This window comes from Cupressus sempervirens, chromosome 2, assembly GCF_028749045.1.
Source record: "Cupressus sempervirens isolate cs-2001-9-10 chromosome 2, ASM2874904v1, whole genome shotgun sequence".
Classification (NCBI taxonomy): Eukaryota; Viridiplantae; Streptophyta; class Pinopsida; order Cupressales; family Cupressaceae; genus Cupressus; species Cupressus sempervirens.
The window spans coordinates 308,723,302-308,737,950 of record NC_143119.1 but is presented as its reverse complement, the minus strand read 5'-3'; the positions used below and the strand labels follow the sequence as shown (position 1 = coordinate 308,737,950).

At 38.5% G+C, this 14,649-nt stretch overlaps 1 protein-coding gene across 2 annotated transcripts in view; it reads right to left on the bottom strand.

Annotated features, from left to right (window-relative positions):
- GALAK (galacturonic acid kinase) overlaps positions 1–14,649 on the bottom strand; it is a 235,927-nt gene that overhangs the window by 197,989 nt on the left and 23,289 nt on the right. The window lies entirely within an intron of this gene.

Genomic DNA, 14,649 nt, shown 5'->3' with positions numbered 1-14,649 from the left:
GATTAAATTCCAAGTATATTAAACTTGTTCGCATAGATGGACTACTGGCAGAGTACTCTCGGAGTTGCAAAAACTGGCCAAGTTTTCTGGCTTGGCGAGTTTTTATGACATTTACTGGTGCCAGAAATTTGCAGAATTTTTGGCAAGAACTTGTTGTGTTTTTTGTTAGAAACTCAGTCGTAGTCTTATAACAGCAGTTAAGGAAAAAAAAACAGCCCAAATCAATTTCATTTCTTATTTCTTCACTTGTATTTTGCTAAAAGGGGAAAAGTCTTCCGAACACTTGCAAAGTGATTTTGATCGATTAGAAGCAGACTTGAGGCAGGTTTGAAGCACATTTGCAACGGGTTTGGAGCACAGTTTTTAAAGAGGATGACATCAATGATTTAAAGAGGCAGGCTATGGAGGAGGGGGTGGATTTCGTTTCACACTGGATCACATTGAGTTGAATGAATAGTTACTGCTAGTGACAGGAAAAGCTAGAGGCAGAGCTATATCTAGGATTGAGTCCAAGCCACAACTTAGTTAGACATACCGAACAAGAAGGCAATCATGGCCAGTGCATACTTCTAAGATTAGACCCTCTAGTTCTACTTGTCACTTAGTTTTATTAGAACTGTGAAGAGGAAGATGCAATTGGAATGATGTATTTACTTTTAGTTTTACATAAATTATTTACTATTTTGCTTCCAGCCATGAGTCTTCTTCAGGAGAATGCAATTTTCTACCCACTTTGTGTTTAAAATTTAAATATATCTAAACTAAGCTTGTTTGTTTTGTGTTCTCATTTATTGACTCATTGGATGTATCTTCTCATTGAATTTTGCAAAAAAATGCATTTTTAATTAAATTTATACAATTTTTTAAGTTGCCGAGTTTTCGCTGAAAACTGGCCGAATTTTCCCTGGATATATTTTCCAGACCTTGGCGAGTTTTTGGCTTTGGCGGGTTTTCCAACTATACTTGTTTGTACAGATTATCAGAATTTCATGTTCTATCTTCTCTGATTGCAGATTATATTGATTCAGATTTATTCTGATTATATCTGTGATCTCACTTATATATATTAAATTAGTTAAGAATAGAATCTTGACTAATCCCGATTTATTAATGATCGGGTCTCTCCCTTTGTAATGAATCGGTGGATATTAGAAGGAATGTTCTGAATGGACTTGTCTCTACTGAATTGAGACATGTCCATTCAAATGAAGGCCTATTCAGAATAATATATATATTTGAAATGATTGACCTAGACAAATATTGAAATTCAACATGGTATCAGACTGGCCTATCAAGATCAAGATCAAGATTTAACATGGTATCAGAGCAGGTGACAATTCTGAAAAAGTAATTTAATTCATAGGTCCAGATTATATGATATTCTCTCAGATAATTACCAAATTCAAACTGGTTATAATGTGTTCTTAGAAGTGAAAGAAAATGGTGATATTATTGCATGGAGTAAGTAATATCTTGAGTGATCCCGTTTGCGTCAAACCAGTGTAAATTGCCTCATTATTGTTTTGAGACAGCCAATTTTTTGGCATAAGACTGGCCTTGTCTTCTGATGGCCACTGTTATCCGGAACTTGCTTACATTGTTTCCTTGACTCACAAAAGTTTCCATGTCCATGTCAACGGGCATGAATGATGCTTGTGATGTTACAAATGTTGCAATTTTGTTTAACCTTATTTTGCTTCAGAGGTCAATAGTGTGAATCCTTTGGGAGGAAGCCATTAGGATACCATTTACACACTTCATGTTTTGCTTGCCAGTTTATCAAAGTCATTAGGCTGACCAATGAGAAGGCCACATTTTTCTTGAATGCAGCCATTGCAGAGCAATGTAGGGCTAAATTAGTTGGGCTCATTTGGCAAGACTTATGTTCTTTCAAAGCCGCCAAGAAAGACCCACATCTGCGTGTACTGTGTAATAAATTGAGGGTTACTTGTCCAGATAGAAACATCGATTTCTGAAACATTTGACTTGGCAAATTTGGAGTTCATTGTATTAGATAAGGTGCCAATACTATGAGGAACAACAAAGAAAAATATTATAAAAGTTTTTACAATACAGTTTAAGAATATCGCTAATATATGGTCAACATATTATACAGTGGTAAGTGATAGAAAATTTGAATATCTTAGAACCATTTCCTTCAAGATGGAACAAAAATATAAAATGCTCCGAAAAATATAGTGCAATAGATTTGTATTTCACAAAACAGAGGCATGTGGGCATACGTTACACTATTTTTTTTTGGTCACAAAAATATTAATTGTGACAGATATCCCATGAGCTGTTACGTTTAAATTTGTTGTACGTGGAGTAATCATCTGCATCAGAACGAGTTTCTGGCTATCGTGCCCCTTCTTAGAAAATTATTAGCATGAAGTTCAGCGCCTTGGAGATACTGAAAGAGATCATGCACATATATGTCAAATTGTCAAACAGAGTTGATGAATATCACTGAGGCTTCTTATAGAAAGTCGACTCTCTCTCCTGAGCTTCGAGGACATTGGGAAAACAAAAAATTCCAAGTTTTGGCACATCTATATGAGGTTGATACACATGGGCCCCATCATTGTATTGAATATCAAAGGGATTCAATGTTCATTTTAGCATCGGTTCTTTCTATAGTTCAATCGAAGATCATAAGATGATCTATGAAGTACAAAGGTGTAGAAAAACTATAAACTATATCACAAATATAGAGAATTGGATGTATCTGAAATGTTTTATTCTAATTCTGTGCTTTTATACTTGAAGGATCTCTACTACATATATTAAGCTTTCCAACTTTCAAGTTCCAAATAATATTAAGAACAGGTGACTTATATTGCTTCCGACCATAGTCCTTGAGGATTAATATTCTGTAGCCGTGATGAATATCACATACAGATGTAAATTAATGTTTGGCATTATAAATTATGGATGGTATTTCCTGGAGCTATTCCTTTAATTTGAAGGCGAATATAAATGGATACCAACATCTTACTATCCACACTGAGCAGGAATTAATTCAACCATGTTTGGAATCAAAGTGAGAAGACCATGTATGTACCTCAATGCAAATTATAGGAGCACCACATCACGAAGATTGAGAAAGTCATATCAGTCAACTTCAATAGCTATCAAGCCTGAGATTTTCCTTTCAGCATTGACAAATCCCTTGGTGCAAAACTATGAAATTCAGTGATCCCTGTGAGATTATTTATGCCAGGGAGCAGCTCTTTGAAAAAAAAATGTAGGAAGAGATCAAGCATTGCATATGTCTTTATATTCAGCATGTAGGTTATGTTTATCATCACCTAAATTCAACATCAATGCAAAAGACAATCATGAGGATTGAAGGGTTAAAGAATAAAATTTTGTTAGTCAAAGGATTAATCATCTGAAGGATCCGATATATGCATACTCAAATTAATTGATTACAAGGATGATTCTTTGCAAAGAAGGAAAAAGAATAGAAGGAAGTTTTCTATATTTGATGTGATGCAAAATTGTTCAACGATATAAAAGTAGAAATTTTACATTGTGGGGGGGAAATAATAAACAATGTTTCATTCCCATTTAAACCATCTTTACAAGGGAGATGCCAAAGAAGAGACAATATCAAAGTTCCAATTTGAACCATCCTTAGTAAGGAGATGATTCAAAAGAGGAGATGTCTCTCAAACAATCTAAAAGGCATTTTCTGATTTGATGGATATGGACCTTCATTAAAGCAACTCGTATCAAGGATGCGCAGATAAGTATTCATTATGTTTTAGTATTACATTTATCTACTCGCTGTAGTCTATCTCTTATTTGTATTTCTCTGTGTACTATAAAGAGCTATTTGCCTTGATCTTTTCCTTTGTCTCCAAAGATGTTCTTACAGGAAAAGAATAATGATCCATTAGGTATGCTATTGAGGCATTGTAGAGGACTCAATCTTAGAACTATAGCTCCAAAGTGGTCTTGGATCTTAGTCATACGTTGATCATGCTAGAAGATGTGACTCTATTAAAGAACATTATCTTCTATGATTGAAATTATGTAAGAAGGATATCTTTCTATGACAAGAGGGAGCAGCTAGAGGATCTGATTCAATTGATCTTCGAGGATACTAGGACTTAAATGCTTACAGTCATGGGACTAAGTCGATTGTTGAACCATTTTTGAACAAGAGGAAAATAGCATTTAGAGAGACTAAGACATTACATTCGAAGCGATCTTGGACGAGGAGGTCAAGGTTGATGAATGTACTTGGAGCTTTAGAAGGAAGCCAATTAGCATGAATGTCTGATGTAGCCAAATTAAGTGATAAATCCACTGTTTATTACATTCACTTATGTTACTATGGAATAAAACAAGTACATTTGTGTATGGGAAGTTGCTCTTGTGAACAATGTTGTGATTATTAAAACTAATAAAGCATATCCCTAATGATGAGTCCCTTGGAACAAGATTGGAGTATATGAATAAGACATGCCTCCTTGACAAAGGGAGCACCTTAAGGATCTACATCTATTGACATCCAATTGTATTGATTCAAAGGGAGTAAACCATGTCGAGATTGTTCCTCTAACCTTCATTTTGAGGTACATTATCACTAAAGAATAGACGGTCAACATTCTCATCAGGTCTCATGCTAGAGAGAAGTTGTGTACTTTTGGGACAAGCTTGATACATTGGAGAATCAAGCCTTAGCTGAAAAGGAACTTCAACATCAGTTATCTATTATTTTTATCCTTCGAGAGATAAGTTTGAGGTGAAAGTAATTGTTTTCACCATATGGATTGAACAATAGTGGATTCACCCCTTGATTTGGTTTATGATGGATGTCATGTATACGACGCCATGACAACACCACGTGAGAGAATCCATGTTGACTCCATGTAAATATTTATTGTCGTGTGTGACTCCATGTAAAAACCTTTATTGTCATGTGTGTGACTCGATGACTTTATGGGTCCCCCTGTGTACATTATAGAAAGGTGACGATCTTTTAGATAATATACACTTGTATCCAACATTGTAGGGTGACGACTTTACAATGTTCACTATCATGATGAATATCATGTGACTTGATATTCGTGGAAGTGTCATGATAGTTACTATCTCTTGAACATTTTGATAAATATCATCAGACTTGATATCAACAGTCGATAATTATGTTCTTCATGAGATAATCAAGGCGGAAAAGTATTTCTATAAATATGCCATGATTTGTTGTCGTAGACATCATGAGACGTGATGTTAGTGCGCATACCATAACATGGATATATATATAAGAAGAATGTTGTTTTCTGTACAAGGTAAAAGGATACTTATCACATTCAGTAGATTAAGATGTAGCCAGAACAAATACTTTATTCATATATGCAACATGCATTCCAAGTGCAATGCTTACAATGATAATACTTATGATGTCCTAATAGTCCCTTTCGAATGGTGTACATATACTTTCCTGAAGGGGTGACTCAATCGTCACACATCCTTTTAGATATAATTCTACCGATCGACTACAATATAGAATTTACCAACAATTTCATCCCCCCAAAAAGTAAAGTCGTCTCCAGACAACAAAATAGAGACAACTCTTACAACAAAACTCAACTATAACCAAAACAACTAATTACACCAAGACTCAAAACAACTAAGAAGAGGGAAGGGTCCCTAGTGTAGTAGACGTTCGTGCTCTAAAAGCTCGTCCAGCTCTACTCGAAGCTGATACACTTGTCCCATCCATACTTTCAAATCTGCTTTAGCCTCCATCTAAAGCTCCAAGGCTAACTGCATCATTTCAGCAATCTCTCCAAGCTCCCTCTCCTTTTCCACTGCCACCTTCTCTTTCTCTACTGCCACTTGCTATAGCTGACTCTGTCAGGCCAAAAGTGTTGCCCACTCGGATTCCCGGGCGACCCTCTCTGCGTCTAGTTCTGCTTTCATCATTGTTACCTTTGTAGTTGACTCCTGAGCCCTTTCTACCTAGCTCCTCCAAAGGGTATAATAAGCATCCCTATATATTCGGACTATCTCCTCAATCAGAGTCTCAATGCGGCTCTCCATACTTGTCTCCCTCTTAGTGGCCCAATCCTGACGAATCTCCGTAGTCTCTACACTCGGCCATCTGCGCTCCTCAAAACAAACTGTAAAGGCCGCTGGACATCCCACTTTCATCAAGGATAGGATGCTCTCCAGTTTCTTTACCACTGATTCCAAGGCAAGTGTCTATGCAGAGGCCACCACTTAGCGAGCACAAGTCGCTACATCAACGAGAAATGTCCCACAACCTCTCCCAATGCTATCTCTCGCGCTGTTGTAGGCTGCTACTAGGGACCCATGGCCGTCTCCACTGCTTCTGCCATTCGCTCAACAATGCTCTCCATGAAGAAGTGTGGTATCCCATCGGTCTGTATCGGATGACTTTCCTCCACTTGTGTCTGTAAAGGATCTCTTTCTGAAGCCACCTCTCGTGCAGGTGTGAGAATGCCTGTCACTCGTGGTGTTGGCATATGATTAAACCTCGTACTCAAGTACGTGCTCAACCTCTGAACTCTAGTCTCTCTATCTGGCTCCCTCGGCGATGCTAGCAATGTTGCATCCACCGTAACCACTGCATTTGAACCTACCATATCCAAGTGGACACCCAACATCCTCAAACCCTCACCTGTCAGTATCTCCATCACTCCCTCCTAAGTGTTCATCTCTTCATCTGGAATAAATATATCAACCCTTGCCTCTGGTATGGCTAGCAAATCCTCTCAAACAGGCTCCATTGTTACCTCCAGAATGACTGTCGTCATCGATGACAGATGTGACTCTGTCTCCCCTACCGCTACGGCCTCTGAAATGGGTAGTACCTCTGTAGCTGGCTGAATTTGAATCGCAATCATAGCCAAAGTCATCACCACTGGCAGTCTGAACTAACCAAACCTTGGAATGTCGTGTGTACCTACTAGAACCAAGTGTGTTGTCGCCAAGAGTGTAGGTCGTGGAAATCTTAATGGTGTCGCCGTAATCACTTCCACCTCATCCTCCCCATTGGTCTTACTCTCGTCTAAAGAAGTCTCCTGGCGACCACTATCCGTATCTCCTCCATTTGGTCTCAGTCGTTTCTGTCTGATCGTGGGCTTGCTCCCAAGTGTGTTGAGGTGTCTCCACTGCATGATAGGGGGTTCACCTGGCGTAAGTGGTCCTGGCTTGGCCTCCAGCACGTCGTGGGGAATCATCCACGTCATTGCCTACAAGAATAGTCCAATTGCATAGTGCAGCATATAGAACGTCTTATGCTGCAGTGTCATAAATTCGTACATCCTTTCTGCCAATAGTGTAGCCCAATCGTACTCTTCCATGTAGAATCCCATTCATCATTGCTACCTATGGGAATGAAATATCTGAAGCGTAGTTGGATCCTATGAGGCAACTCTTCACTACATCCATCAGACAACACTAGTGCCCTTCCTGAATGTTGGACTTCTTCAGTCCTCTACCCTTTGACGTGTCTGTGAGGGCTTCTTTCTTCGTCTGTGTCAAATCCCCACATACCAACAGTATCGATTGTCTCTACCTCTCGACTCAATTTTTTTGGTTTGTTGTCGATTTTCCTTCCCCCTTGTGCACAACCAAGTATTCTGAATACTCGTGTGAAGTTTGTCAGTCTATATTACCAAGTTGCATCCAAGATAGGCGAACGAACTAGTTTGAGAGAACCTGTCGTACGTCTTTATCATTGTGCGCAAAAACCCTTCATAGTCTCAAATGCAGAATGTAGGCATCTGTATTGCCCATTCAACTTGTGCCTTCCGAATGCTAGCCTTCACCGGATGGTTATCAGGTGTCTCCTACCACCTGTTCCTATATTCTACTCCATTCAACCCTTCAAATGAGACATTTTGTGCTATGAGATTATTAGTTGCAGCCAGCTGTACTGTTTGCTTGCTTTTCTTTTTACTGACTGCTGTACTTGTGCCTCCTGCAACACGTACTCTAGACGGTAAGGCCTTTACGTTCGTGTTCATGGTGGCAGTCGTATTTTCCTCCAACTTTTTCCAAGCTCTCTTTCCGACTAATTGCATAACTGTCACTTCTTTTGTTTTTTGAAGGAGAGAAAAGAAGGTTAGGTCAATTGCAATTTTCTTTGAATGATGGTACGGTAGCTATCACATTCACTCCTTTCTTTGTTGTGGTTGTACAGATGCAATGTTATAACTTCTTTCCTATTTATTCCCTACATCCGTACAGTGTACGACTAATATAGTTGTCGTACCTCCTGCCTTTGTCGGTGTTGCCTTCAAAATGGCCGTACGGGGTTGTCTTTGAGTCTGCTGCCTTCCCTCTCTTTTCAATCGTACGATAACAGCTTTAATGGTGAGACATATACCTTATTATATTCTTAATAACACTCCCACATGTTCTATCTATACACCGTACGGTAGCAATTGTTGCTTTTCTATTTGTTCTGTTTGGCCGTACAGCCTTGCCAGCTTCTCACAATTGTCAATTCCTAAGCCGTATAATGTCACTTCTAAACTGCACAATGTCTCTTCCCAATGTCGTACAGAGTGCAGTCTTGCTTCTTCTTTGTCTTTAAACCAATAGTCGTACAGTAACCAGCCTCTTATCCTACTTGCCATACAGTGGGTGTTTTACCTATTCCTTTGACTACGTGACCGTACAATGGTCATACCACTACTTCAAGTTGATCTCTGTCAATGCACCAGCCATACGGCGTATGGTCTTGATACACATTACCCTAGCTATGAGTCGTTTGTACAATGGTAACATTGAGTTTCCTAGTTTCTTTCCTATGCTAGTCGTACGGCCGTACGTTGTATTCCTTCACCATACGTTGCCTTATGTTTGCTATTCATTGTTTCTGTATGGTATACTCCTCATCCAACACTACTTGCCGTATGATGGACTTTTCTCTGCTGAGCGGTCTGTTCGTGTGAAGACAGTACAATGACCAAGTGCTTCTTATAGAATAGTTCCTTTTTGTCGTGCGGTCGTACGATCCCTTAGGTTGTGAGTTTGCCTTCCAATTGTATGGTTAAATGTCATCTGGACTTTCTCCCCTGTCTAATTCAATAGTCGTACGGTATGCTCTGCTTTCCAAGTGATGGTCGTATAGTGATTTATGTTTTCTTTGTCTTGGCCTTTTCCTTCCTGGTCGTACAATGTTCAGTCCATGGTTTGTACAGTACTTTATGTTATGATTTTCTCTTTAATATTTACTTATTTGCTTGCTCCCCTGTGGCCGTACTATGAAAATTTTAATGTCCTTTACTTATACATTATTTACATATATACATTATTTATTATTATTTTTATACTCTTTTTGAGTTGTTCGTCCATGGAGGCACGTTATTCCTTTCATGATAAAGTTTTAGCTTTGACCCATTCACTGCATCGGGCGCTTCCTTCTCATCGAGCGTCCATAATTTTAGTGTCCCATCATCACCAACTTTGCAAATTTTGTATGGCCCAACCCATTTCACTTTAATATTTGCCTTGTCTGATCTCGTTGCGCCCATTATACTTCAACACTAGTTGGCCTGGTTGAAATTTGTTCAATTTTAAATGCTTGTCATGCCATGTCTTATGCTTGTTTTGTGTAATTTCTGTGGCCCATTGTGCCTGCAATTGTCGTTCGTCAAGTTTATTTAAATTATAAAATCTCTCCCTCAGACTTTCCATATCTCCGAGTGTGTTTTTGATCGCGATCCTTAAGCTTGGTACCATGAATTTCGTTGGTACCATGGCCTCCTGCCCATACATCAATTGAAACATGGTGTGTCCCGTGGTTACCTTGTATGAAGTACGGTACGCCCATAACGCTGATGGTAGCTTTTCTTCCCAATCCTCTCCTTCGACTGTGCAAGATTTACCAATCACTCTGACTAAAGATCTTATTTGTAGCTTCGACTTGTCCATTGGCTCGCAAATAGTACGGGCTCGACAAGGAATGGTATATCTTGAACTCTGCGATAAGCAGCCGGATGACGCGATTCATGAAGTATCCCCTCCAGTTGCTTGTCAACTATAGCAGTATTCCATACCTTGGGATGATTTGCTCATAAATAAATTTCGTTGTTCTTATTGTAGAGTTGTCACATAAGGCCCGTGCTTCTACCCACTTTGTAAGGTACTATGTCACTACCACGATGTACCTACATCTTCTGGTTTTACTTACCTTGAGGGGACCGACAAAGTCCAAACCCCATCTTTCAAAAAACTCCTATGCGTGTCAAGGATTCAAAGACATGAAGTCCCTCTTCAGTGGTTTTCCAACTCGCTGACATGTATTGCACGCAACAACCCACTCCCTGGCATCATTGTACACGGTTGACCACCATAAACCTGTCAGAAGTATCTTCTGCATAGTTGTATCCAGTCTCATGTGTCCTCCTTCTGGTCCTTTATGTGCTTCCTTCAACAACTTTGGAATTTCCCCTTCTAGAACGCACCAGTTTAAAATATGGTAGGGTCCCATCTTATACAGCAACCTGTTGATCAACTGAAATGTTTGACTCTTTAGCACCAATTTCCATTTCTCGTTTGGTGGAATTTCCCTAGGAAATTGTCCCATTGAAAGATATTCTCCAATTTGTGTGTACCAGGATGGCAGCACGGCAATCTGAAATAGTTGTGCGTTAGGAAAATCGTCGTTGACCCCCATCGATGGCTCTCCTGATTTTATCCTTGATAAGTGATCCGCACTTACATTCTTTCTTGGTTGTACCACAATCTTGAATGTAAATTCCTACAACAGTAATAGCCACTTACTTATCCTTTCATGGATTATCAGCTTGTTCACTAGATATAACAATGCTTGATGATCCACAAAATATGAACAGCGTCGCCAATAGATAATGTCTAAATTTTTGTACTGCACACCATTCTGAGTGCCTCTCACTCTGTTGTACTGTAATTTTTCTCTGCTTTAGATAACAGTCTACTCGCAAAGTATACAAGATGATCCAGTCCGTGGTCACTTGTTTGTGTCAATGTTGCTCCAATCACGTAGTTCAATGCATCAACATGAAAATGAACTCCTTATCCTAGTTCGGATAAGCCACGATGGGTGTTGTAGCTAGTCTAGTTTTCAGTCCTTCGAAGGCTTCATTCTACTCTGTATCCCACTTGTAGGGTATTCCTTTGCAAGTTATGCTTGAAAATTCCCAACTGACATCTTATCAAATATGTGCAAGATAATTCTCTGAAATGTTGCTGGAGCATTACACAGTCCGAACGACATTCTGTTGTAGGCATATACTCCATCTTCAACGATGAACGTTGTTTTAAGCCTATCTTCTTCGGCAATGGATATCTGGTTGTATCCAGAGAATCCATCCATAAATGAATAGATTTTGTGCCCCGCAACTTTTTCCAGAATGCTATCAGTGAATGGTATCGAGAATGGATCTTTGATCGTTAATGCATTTAGGCATCGAAAATCCACACATATTCTTATCTGAGTGATGTCCTTTAGAGAGATCACAATTGGTGGTACCCAATCACTCGCCTGCACCCTAAAAATAATTTTGGCTTCCAACATTCAGTCAATCTCATCAGTGACCCGTGTAGCATAATTTTTGTTCATCTGGTATAGTCACTTCCGTACAAGTATTGCACCTTCTATCAGTGGTATTTGGTGGACACATAACTCCGGTGGTACCCCTTTTAAGTCCTTATACGTCCACCTTATATTCCATGAATATTTTGAATGTTGCTACCTTCAGGATTGGATTCCAGTCATCTCGCACAAATATATATTTTTGATTGGCTTCATCTCCTAAGTTCATTGTTTTCACTATAGGCTCTTCCTACTTAATTGGTTTGCCTTCACTAAACTTATGCGTAGGCGTTTCACTGATCTGTGCTTCTCCCTTCTTTACTTCTCTATACTCTTTCGGAAATTCATTTTCTTCTTTTCCATTTTCGACCCCTAACATGTTACAACTCAAAAGAGCTCATGTTCTTCCATTTGCCAATTGAGTAGGCCATTCACTGAGTCCAAGTTATCATTGTTAGACCCTCCTTCCAATCTCAATATCCCCTTTTCATCAAGTTCCATTATTTTCTTCCCCACATCATCACCACTGCCTTTACCTTCGGAATCTGACAACGTTACCTCCTCACCTACCATCTGTGTGTAGGTTGATTACAAATCTTCGACTTCCGCCTTCCATGGATAGGGTATCCCATTTCCAATCATGTTTCACCTTCGCCTGTACCAGCCAACCACATCCAAGGATGGTGTTGTGCCCTGTTCTTTTTAATGGTATGACCACGAAATCCAATAAGAATGGTTGCATCCTGATAGTTACAAGCCACGCGATCAAAGTCCCTAAGGGCTTGATCCCATGCTGATCGGCAATGAGTAGTTGAAATGTAGGTGGCCACAACGTAGGTTGTAACTTTTTCAATATATCCTCTGGTAGTGCGTTTACTCCTGACCCTCCATCTACGCTTGTGTCCGTGAGTACCATTCCCAGGATACCCATCTCTACTACTGCAAGATGTCTTCCCATAGAGAGTGTTAGTAGCATTGGGTCTGATTGTAGTTGTTTTGCTGCCATCCTTTCCTATCTCTTCGGTTGCTTTCAGGAGTGGTGTCATGTTCAGTATTGCCATTCGTAACTGAGGCATTGTAAGGTCATTCAGTTTCATAGGAACTTCCATTTGCATTACCTGCCTTATAATATTTTGTTTTGTCAGGTTCCTCTTCAAGGTGCCGACAGTGTTTTTTGTTTGTAATTTTTCGGCTTTCATTTGTTTTCCCAACTCCGTTTGTGTTTGCTGCAACCTCTTCTTTTCTTCCTCTGCATCTAGGTACATTGCCTTCTTTGCTTGCTCACGAGTGTAATATCCCCCTAATAACAAATAGTTAGGATATAAATATATATCTATATATATAAACACTTCATGAATCTATAGAAATCATAAGAGTCAACATTTATAAGAAATTGATTAAAGACTATTTTAATTATAAGTTAACTTAAATAGTTATATTATATTATTCAAATAAAATTGCTTGATAGTTCTAATATGAAATATGTATATAAGTATTAGATTTTATTTTGGATAATTGAGAAGAAATAATAATAAATAATAAATTAATAAATAATAATAATAAAAATAGTAAGAGTTATCAACTTATCAAGAATGAGAGTTTGATTTAAAAATTTATTGATTAAAGAACCAGTCTCTCAGTAATCGTCTATATAATATCGATTACAAATTACAAATGATGTCATTAATGATAATTGGTCTAAGGGATGTAACCCATTTTGAACAACTCTCACACCGGTATAAGATAGTACCTGTATCATCTATTCAAGGGGAAATCATGGGGAAGAGAATACGAAAGAAGCGGACAGAGGAACAGATACACACCCACATTATGCGAAGAAGAGATAAGACAAAAACCCACCAATATAAATAGAACATCATCACAAAGGAATATACAAGCAAGCTAGGCACATTGACTATAAAGTTGGATGCTTATGGAAGAGGCTCGAGTAAGACGTTTCACCTCCCTTGCACGACGACAGATTGACTCGGTTATTTCCAATTAGTAAAGGATGGGAAGTACGACGTATATACTACAACTTGAATTAATCTGAACGAACGCACAGGTCACCAAGACATTGGTTAATAATCAAGGAAGAAGAAATGAGAAGCCACGTCAAAGACATAATACCATCATTTCTTAACTTGGATGATAACAAGAAATAAAGACTATCACCCCACAAACATAAGCAATCAATAAAAAGAGAATAAAGCGGCAAACCAATAAGCATTATAGTAAGTTCAACAACTAGGAACAAGATACATGGAACGAGGTAAATAAAATCATACTAAGATACCAGTAGCATGCAAAGAATTTGATCCTAATGAACATGCTTAGGTTATAATAAAACTTGATTTGATTAGTACACACAGTCTCTAGAACGATATTTCTTTGTTCTCTCAACATATACAAACAAGTTATATATTCTGATAATCCACAAGGCTATGAATCCTGGTAGGATAACGTGATTGTTATAGAAGACAAACAAATAGGGCCACAGAATCACCAGTGAGGTGCAGGAAAAAATCCGATACATCTTACATAGACGTCCTTGGCAATGAGAGGATTTCAACAAATTGTAGTTTAACTCGGAAGACAAATATATTTACATAGTGAATAATAGTGCAATCTAATAGACGATAAGAGATATATATGTCTAGACAATATATAGTCTTTCCCTTCAGAGAGTAAAAGAGATGTCAAAGATAAGATCAATTTGAGTATTTGTTATTAATAGTATAAGAATGCTACTAAGAGTTGTTACCAATGGATGGGGATATATTAGAGATGTTATAACTAGAGATCAAGTAATAACTTGGTAGAGGGCATTCATTTGAATGTTAAGTTTCTCCAAAAGAGAACCCAGAGATTAGAGGGCATTCATATTTGAATGTCAAGAATCCAAATTGGAATCCTAGAGAGGGTTTTTAGAGAATCTCTTAGAGACAATATATATATTGTAATGGTCAAACATATGCATATGTTAGAGATAGAGACTTGGTAGAGGTGGGATCTCTACCAAGTAGTGTTATCAGAGATCCCAAAGAGGCCTAAGGGAGAACCTCTTTCTATGATAATTACCT